General features: G+C 38.5%; 1 protein-coding gene across 1 annotated transcript in view; it reads left to right on the top strand.

Annotated features, from left to right (window-relative positions):
- The window catches only part of LOC143027356 (uncharacterized), a 187,858-nt gene that overhangs the window by 130,534 nt on the left and 47,324 nt on the right, over positions 1-10,000 (top strand). The window lies entirely within an intron of this gene.

Here is a 10,000-nt window from a genome sequence, read left to right as displayed (position 1 = left end):
TTATTAGAATTATTTTTACTAATTTCTCCAACTTCTATAATTTTTCTCATTTTCCTGTTGAGTCCTTGGTGTAATATTTCTATGTTTTTCCAAATTGGTAAGTGTCCTAAGTCGAAACGTCGGTAATAAAACTCAAAGCTCTTCATGTGTTCCCGTTTCCTCTCTATCCTCAAATTTGTCAAGATGAAAAATCATATATATATATATATATATATATATATATATATACATATATATATATTATATATATATATATGTATATATATATATATATATATATATATATATATATATATACATATACATATATAGTTTTATTTGAATAGGTGGCAGAAAAAATTTATGGGGGTTGACCAGCGGATTAGCAATCACATTGGGTGAGCCAGCTTGAAATGTTTCTCTAAATGAACATTCACTATGCTCATAGTTTTTGTCATCTGCTCGGCTATCCCACAAAGAAAATATGTTTTTTAGTGTAAACCCCTTGCATTTCTGATAGCAGGGAGACAATCTGAAAAGAAATAATGTAAATAACATGAAATATGAGATAAAGGAGATAACTGAAGTATATAAGACCAAATTACACTGTGAAAACATTAAATGACATTTTTTTTTTTTACCTTTAAATCTCCAAAAACCTTCCAATTATGGTGACTGAACTTCAGAGCACTGAGTAAGATTTTCATACTCTCATATTTCTTAGCTAATTGAACTGAATGTGCAACAGGAACAGATGCAATCTTATTGCCAATGTTTAAAAGAACAGTTTTTAAACTTTGACCCGACAGGTCAATGAAGAGTATTCCACTGGACTATAAATGAAATCCAAGTCTTTAACTAGTCCTCCACTATCATTGCAATAGACTAATGAAGAGTTGTCATGAAGTGAGAAAAATTTGCGAAACTTTTCATCTCTTTTGCGATATCAGAAATATGTAGTTCCTGATGCAAGTAAATTGCTTTCGTCAATGCGTGATCCAAGTAGCTGGGCAGACTTTTATGATAACCCAAAATACCTTGTTAAGTCATTCAGTTGTGCTTGACTTAAAGGATTAGATGCTTCTTATCGGAGACTGAAGGCTGATACGATGCATAGGTGTCCATTTCTTCAAACTGGTTATCACTGTCTTCAGCGATATCTATGTCCTTGGGTACACTTAGTACTGGAATTTCTGGACCAAGGGTCACTGGCTTTCTGGTAGTTGGGATATCAGGATACATAACATGGTGCCTGTTCTTATTTACACTTGTAAATTTCATATAGAGTAAAATTTCAAAGTAGGTCCCGCGGTTTTTTATAAAAGTAAGATATGTCAAAATATATACTTTTAAAATATAATAATGAGAGTATCGACTCTGAGCTATTGTTGTCATTTTCAAATATGAGGTTACCTTGTTGGTTAGTTGCGCAGGAATAGCAATCTGTCATATGCTCCGTCCCTTCTTTCCGCACCATGGGAACTCCATCTTGCCCTTACTCCATCTTAAACTTTCAACATATGTTCTACAGCATGTATGAGGAACAAAAAATTTATCTTGATCACCAAGTCGGATTCCAAAATAGGCATGGTAACATGATTTTACAAACTGAGTAATTTTCGACTATTGATCAAGCATTCTTACTTTGTCACAAACGTAGCAAAGCCTGTTTCGATCATTTTTGCATCTCCAGTTCATTGTCAAATCCCTGCCATAGAATTAATTAATTTATAAAACACACACACTCACATGTACACATACATATATAAACGTGTGTGTGTGTGTGTGTGTGTGTATGTGCGTGTCCTCCCATTCCTACACTGTCTGAACGAGCACATATCATCTGCTGAAATGAAAAAATACAACAACACAGCCATATAAACTGTTCCCTAAGGTCCTTGAATGTATATCTAAACCTTTCTATAGTAATTGATTATTTTCATTTACTTTATTACGTACATACATACATATACCAAGGCTTTTTCCCCTTACAAGGGAGGTAGCCAAAAAGGAAAAGGCATAAAATCAATCCCACCCATTCCATCCCTGAATACACTCCACACCCCATCCACCCTCCCTCTCATCTTAGCACCTCCTGGATGACGGGTCATCCCTGTTCCTTGTCCACTGCCCTGGGTCAGAAGCAGTGTCGCAAGACACAGCACATCCACAGCAAGGCCGCTTCATTAAATCGGCGACCCCCCCTCTCCGTCCCCCCATGCATAAAAGGAGAAGACGGGGAGAAATCCCTTCTGGCTGCGTCAAATTTTGCTCACACATACTACCTCATCCCCCATCCCCCCACCCATTCCACCTCATGCATCACAACATCATCCATATACAACCATTCTCCATTCACCCCTATCTTCTGTCCTCTCCCGTTCTTCCTTAATCGATATTCCCCTCCTCCCCAAAGCCCCCTTTACCCCATCCATCCACCTCATCGTAGGATGTCCCCTCATGTTCACTCCCTCCACATCTGCCTTCCATACCTCTTTTACTAGTCTTTCTTCACTCATTCTTTCCATGTGTCCAAACCATCCTAATATTCTTTCATCAACCCTATCTCCCAACTCCCTTACCACCCCCGTTCTTCTCCTCACCTCCTCATTTCTCACCCTATCTAGCCTAGTAACCCCCATCATACTTCTCAGACACCTCATCTCAAACACATTCAAACTCCTTCTCTCTTCCTCTCTTATGTTCCATGTTTCTGCCCCATACAGTGCTGTTGGCACAATCACTCCTTCATACAGTCTCCTCTTAGCATCCATTCCCAAATGTCTATTCCTCATTACACTCTTCAATCCACCAAGGCATTTACTCGCTTCTCTCAATCTACATTCTACCTCCACCTTCACTCCACCTTTTCCTGCCACATTTGCACCCAAGTATCTAAAAATATCCACTTCCTCCAGTCGCTCTCCCTTAATGCTCACTTCCAGTCTACTGCCTCTTTCACCCCTTGTACATCTCATCGCCTTACTTTTACCCACATTTATCTTTAGCTTTCTTCTATCACATACTCTCCCAAACTCTGTCACCAACTTCCTCAGTCCCTCCTCCGATCCTGCCACAAGCGCAGTGTCGTCAGCAAACAACAGCTGGCTCACCTCCCATTTTTCTCCATTTTCTTTAACCATCTCCAATCCCTGACCCACTACCCTTGCATTTACCTCTCGCACTACCCCATTCATGTATAAGTTGAACAGCTAGGGCGACATAACGCATCCTTGACGAAGTCCCACCTTTACCTCAAACCACTCACTCTCTCCATTTCTAATCCTGACACAAGCTCTACTACTCTCATAAAAACTCTTGACTGCTCCTAGAAGCTTTCCTCCTATCCCATATATCTGCATAACCTCCCACAGTGCCTTCCTGTCTACCCTATCCTAAGCCTTTTCCAGATCCATAAAAGCCCAAAAAACATCCTTCCCATTTCCTATAGCTTTCTCACATATTTGTCTTACCACAAAGATCTGATCTACACAACCTCTACCTGTCCTAAATCCACACTGTTCCTCACCAATTACTCCCTCTGTTCCTCTCCTCATCCTCTCAATCAAGATCCTCCCATAAGCCTTCCCAACTACACTTAACAAGCTAATCCCTCTGAAACTACTACATTCACACTTGTCCCCTTTTCCATTGTAAAGTGGAACTATACAGGCACTCCTCCAGTCCTCCGGCACTCTACCCTGTCTCCAGCAAACATTAAATAACCTCAGCAGTCAGTCCACCATCACTGTACCTCCTTTTTTTTTAGACATTCTGCATGGTATCCATCCAGACCAGGTGCCTTACCTGCTTTCATCATCTTAACAACTGCCTTCACTTCATCCTTCTTTATTTCTCCTCCATTTTCCTCACTCATCACTCTCATTTTCTTAGCATTTCCCACTGCAACTATCTTTCCCTCCCTATCCTCCTTCACATTTAGCAACTCCCTAAAATATTCTGCCCATCTTCCCCTTACTGCCTTCTCTTCCATTATCATCTCTCCATCTGCACCTTTTACCTTTTCTTCTCTACTTGATTCTCCTCCTCTACCTCTCTTAATTTCTTTCCAAAACATCTTTTTATTACAGTACTTTCAAAATTTTCTGTCATACTCTTACCCCACTTCATATCTGCTCTCCTCTTTGCCTCCTTTACCTTTTGCTTTACTACTCTTTTCTTTTCTTTGTACCTCTCATATGACTCCCTCGTCCTATTTTGTAACCAATCTGTGAAAGCTCGCTTCTTCTCTTCTACAACCTTCTTTGTTTCCTCATCCCACCATTCACTACCCTTCCTTCTATTTCCTCCTGTCCTTCTTGTTCCACACACCATCTTTGCACACTTTGTGACTCCCTCCTTGAACCATCCCCATTCCTCCTCCACACCTAGCTCTACTCTATCCTTCACTCCCTCCCACTCCTCCTTCAGCTTCTTCTTGTAGTCCTTCTCCTTTTCCTTTTCATTTAAAGAGTTCACTCTAAGCACCTCCCTACCTTTTGTCCCTTTCCTCTTTCTCCATCCATCCTCCACTCTCAACTTACCTTGCACCAAAAAATGATCTGATATTCCCCCACCCTCTCCCCTTAGCACATGTACATCCTTAACTCTTCCTATCATAGTCCTATTTACCACTACATAATCCATCAACGCTCTATCTACCACCCTTCCATCCACCACCCTCTCCCATGTGTACTTATGACTTTATTACGTAATTAGATAATAATTTTGTGTAACTTTTTCAGAAAATAATTTTGTTTTGTTTTTTGTAAAAAACATACCAAAATAGAAAAATAGAGACCACGTATATATATATATTTATATTTATACATATATATATACATATATATATATATATATATATATATATATGTATATATATATATATATACATATATATATATATGTATATATATATGCATATATATATGTATATATATATATAGATATATATATGTATATAGTATGCTGCTTTTTTCTACTTGATGCCATTGCCCCTCATGCGAACTTCTTTGGTACCTTATCAGGAGCGATTTCTGAATCAGCGCCAGGGCAACACCTAATGCATACAGGGACGAGATCTACCGTTCTCCTTTTCTTTTTTATCAGTACAAGCTCTTTCTCTCCCATTCTCTCTCTTTCTCATTCTCTTTCTTTCGCTCTCTTACTCTCATTCTCTCTCTTTCACTCTCTTCCCCATTCTCTCTCGTTTTCTTTTTTTCAATCTCATTCTCTTTATCTTTCTCTCATTCTCCCTCATTCTTTCCCTCTCTTCCTCTATCCTTCTCTCTCTCATTCTCTCTAATTCTTTCTTTTTTCTCTCTCTCTGTCATTCTCTATCATTTCCTGTCTTTCTCTCTTATTTTCTCCCTCCTTTTTCCTCATTCTCTCACTTTTCTCTCTCTCTATCTCATTCGTTCTCATTTCCTCTAACTTTCTCTCTCATCCTATCTCTTTCTCTCTCATGCTCTCTCATTCTCTTACTCTCTTTTTCTTCATTCTCTCTAATGCTCTCTAATTCTCTCATTTTCTCTCTTTCTCTCACATTCTCTCTTATTCTTTCCTATTCTCTCTCTCTCTCTCTCTCTCTCTCTCTCTCTCTCTCTCTCTCTCTCTCTCTCTCTCTCTCCCTCCTCTCATTCTTTCCCATTCTTTCCCTCTTTTTTCTCTCATTTTCTCTCGTTATCTCTCTCTTTCTCTCTTTCTATCTCTCTCCCTTTGTGCTCTCTCTATCTCTCTTTGTGCTCTCTCTCTCTTTGTGCTCTCTCTCTCTTTCTCTCTCTTTCTTTGTGTTCTTTCTCTCTCTTTCTCTTTCTCTTTCTCTCTCTCTCTCGTTCTCTCATTCTTTCCCATTCTTTCCCTCTTTCTTTCTCTCATTTTCTCTTTTTATCTCTCTCTCTCTCTCTCGCTCTCTCTCTCTCTCTCTCTCTATCTATCTATCTATCTATCTATCTATCTATCTATATATATATATAAATATATATATATACGTGTATATATATATATATATATATATATATATATATATATATATATATATCCCCCCTCTCTCTCTCTCTCTATCTATCTATCTATCTATCTCTGTCACAATTTGTCTCATGCACTCCCATTTTCTCACATTCCTTCTCCTTTTCTCTCATTCTCTATTTTTCTCTCGTTCGCTCTTATTTTCCCTCACTCTCTATCTCTCTCTTCCTCTCATTCTCTCTATCGCTTTCTCTCTCTTTCTCTCTCCGTCTCTCCCATTCTCTCTTTTTCTCTCTGCCTTTCTCATTCTTTCTTGTTCTTTCTCATTCTCGCTCATTCTTTCTCATTATTTCTTATTCTTTTTCTCATTCTCTTATTCTCTCCCATTCTCTCTGTCTCTCTCTCTCTCTCTCTCTCTCTCTCTCTCTATATATATATATATATATATATATATATATATATATATATATATATATATACATGCATCTATATACATATAAATATATATATATATATATATACATATTTATATATGTATGTATGTATGTAACTATGTATGTATGTACATATATAATGTATATATCTATATATATATACATATATAATGTATATATATATATATATATATATGTACGTATGTATGTATATAGATATATGATGTATATATATATATATATATATATATATATGTATGTATGTATGTATATACATATATAATTTATATATATATATGTGTGTGTGTGTGTGTGTGTGTGTGTGTGTGTGTGTGTGTGTGTGTGTGTGTGTGTGTGTGTGTGTGTGTGTGTGTGTGTGTGTGTGTGTGTGTGTGTGTGTGTGTATAATGTATATATATGTATATATATATATATATATATATATATATATATATATATATTATTCTCTTTCTCATTCTCTCCCTTTCTCTCACCCTCTCTCTCTCTCTCTCTCTCTCTCTCTCTCTCTCTCTCTCTCTCTCTCTCTCTCTCTCTCTCTCTCTCTCTCTCTCTCTCTCTCTCTTTCCCTCTCTCTATTTCTCTTATTCTATTTCTCATTCTCTCCCTTTCTCTCTCCCATTCTCTCACTCTCTCTCTCTCTCACACACACACACGCGCGCGCGCACGCACATAGGCTCACACGTACATGACCACACACACGCACACACACACACATATTCTCTCTCTTTTCCTCCATGTTTTTGTTTGTCCGTCCGTTTAACTGTCAGTTTCTCTGTCTGTCTGTCTCTATTCTTGTCTCTCTTTTTCCATGACTTTCTCGATGTGCCCTTCATCGGGAAACAACATACCCCCCTCCCCCCTCCCGCTACCCCTTACTTTGTTCGAGTGCCACTCGACCGGACCCGGAACTGGCACCTTTGACCTCTCCCCACCCCTCCTAGGCACTCCGGACAACCGTGAAATGCCCTCGCCACTTGAAATGGATTCGCTGTACTAGACGCCCACACAGGACAACAGTGACATTTGACACACATACAGTATATACATCGCACAGAAATACTACTTGACACACACAAAACGCCGGCGATCCATAGGTAAATGGAATTCCCTATTTACGGGGCCGGAGGGCATTGAATTGTATAAAATAGGCTGACGGACGGCAGCCAGAACAAAAACAAATTAAAGACCTCCGATAAGGATGGGGGTAAATGAAAAGCACTGGGTCGGTTTGCCACGGTGCTAAATGAAACAACCTTTACATTTCCACCCAATACTGAAACGGGTAACTTTTTTTTTTTTTTTTTTTTCTTAAGGGCTTCCCGTGCCTAGGTAAAAACGCAAAAATTCTTTGATCTCTTTTAAAAACTTTCTTCAGGTGAATAAAATTGCCTGTTGACAACAGAAATAAAATGGTTAGAGGGACTATGCTGAGGTAATTATATCTTTCTAGTCTAGCGTAGAGGTTTCTCATCACTGAATGAACTTCCCCTGGCGTTGAGATAGATGATATAATATGTCATTGGGTTTACCCTCTTCCATACGATGATGCCAACGCAGGTGTCAAGTGGAGCGAGTGAGTATACAAGGGTGCCGGCAATGGCGTCTTGATTATATCTATTTTGCAGTTGTAGCTGAGTGACCCCCGAATTCTGTTAACTGGTTTGACTACGTTTACTGTGTCTGTCATTATTCAAAATAAAAGAGATCGAGTAATAGCAGTGACTTCATATTTTATAACGCGAGTATCAAGATGCATCGTACATTAGGCATCCGATGCTACGCGCGAGAATTTGACATGTGTTGAAGAGGTTAATAAAAAGAAGGCTGTAAAATGTCCTATGTGTCATTTAACGCACGCTGTTGTTCTTCAAACCATCACGTCATAACGGACTCATGCTGACGTAACGTCGCTTTCAGCATACATCCTTTCTTGATATATTTTGTTACGTCCAATGCCCTATGATTCAATTCAGCTGAGGACTCCATACCCTATCCCTGAATGAGTGGGACTAATTGCTTACGCTGTAGAAATTTACTGGAGACCAAACATAATATCACTCGTTGGAATATATATATATTTTTCGAAATTAACAACACCTTAACATATGGAGATAAAAACAAGAAATTATGAAAAAAAATGTAATTTGATCAAATTTGAGAAGTACTCATCAGCTTCTAGGTTGCATTAGTGAGTAAATACTTCCCCAGACTAGAACTAACGGTGTATTGATGTGAGCCACGTGTTAGGCTTCGATCTCGCCTTGTAATCACTAATCACTGAGACCTGGGTTCTATCACCAGTGACTAAATACCACGTACCTTGGCTGTCCAAGCACATATGATAACGATGATAGCTTTGTCTGCAGCTAAACGCCTTAATATGTTACGTCCTCGTCCCGGTACAGGTTCAGACGTAAGCCCAACAGAAAACGTTGACGTAACGGTGATAACTTTGCATCTAAACGCCTTCATATGTAACGTCCTCGTTTCGTTACAGGGTAAGACGTAAGCCCAGCAGAAAGCACTGACGTAACGTTCATGTATATCTTCATATACTTAATCCTTGCAGTGATTTTTTTTTTCAAGAGCAAGATAGAAAGAGAATGACCTGCACAGAAAGACAAGAACAAAGAATATATCAATAGGAGGTCAAATGCCAGTGTAGGTGACATGGTAACGTACATTGTATATTTTGTTAGAGGATAACGTCAGACTATGATATTCAGTTGAGAGGTGGGCAGAGACCTCGTTTTGTTCCCTCGGGTTAAGCCAACTCTAATCCTTTCCACAGGCCAATAGCGTATTGGAAATAACTCTCTCTGTACAGAGTAACTGAAATTCGGGTATCTCTAATATTCAGAGCAGAAAGTTAAAAAAAAAAAACTAAAACTCCACATACAAGAAGCGCTTTCCATTATCCCAGTATATTTCTGAGATACTGTTTCGAATGATTCTGGATTATTTCAGCCATCCAAGAAAGTATAAAAGGCTCATTGATCCTATGTTGTTGTTGTTGTTCTTTTCTTCTTCTTCTTCTTCTTCTTCTTCTTCTTCTTCTTCTTCTTTTCTTCCTCTTCTTCTTTTTTTTCTCCTTCTTCTTCTCCTTCTTTTTGGAGGGGGACCTGGCCCTCCCATTGTGTAGGATCTCTTCAGGTTTTTCTTGCGAAGTCGGCAAATCAGAGATGATATCAGTAATTGTGGTCTTAACAGTTCACAGGCTCTGAACACAGCCCCCTTCGCACCGATTGACACTTTTTCTGTTATTCCTGCTGTCGTCAAATTATCTAATTCAATTCCGTATCACCTCTCCAGTAATATACATTATACTATAGAAAAAAAAAATCCAGTTTATGGGATTTTCATAGATCAACTTCCTAAAGTCACCTGCCTATTACCAGAGCAATACCCAAGATACGCCCCTACCAATACCTTATATGATTATCTTTTAGAGTTATCATTACACTTGAGCACACTGACTTTTCTGTGATAAGACATCCACCTCATATGACACTAGATATGTGTCCTTGGACATTTGCATGCTATATCTTTTTTTTATGTGCGGGATAGAGTCCTATTTTTTCGGTATAAGTTTGGAAAAT

Source organism: Oratosquilla oratoria, chromosome 8 (assembly GCF_046742065.1).
Source record: "Oratosquilla oratoria isolate Oo_2021 chromosome 8, ASM4674206v1, whole genome shotgun sequence".
In the NCBI taxonomy this organism is placed as follows: Eukaryota; Metazoa; Arthropoda; class Malacostraca; order Stomatopoda; family Squillidae; genus Oratosquilla; species Oratosquilla oratoria.
Note: the sequence above shows the minus strand (reverse complement) of the source record. Positions and strands in the feature narration are given on the sequence as shown.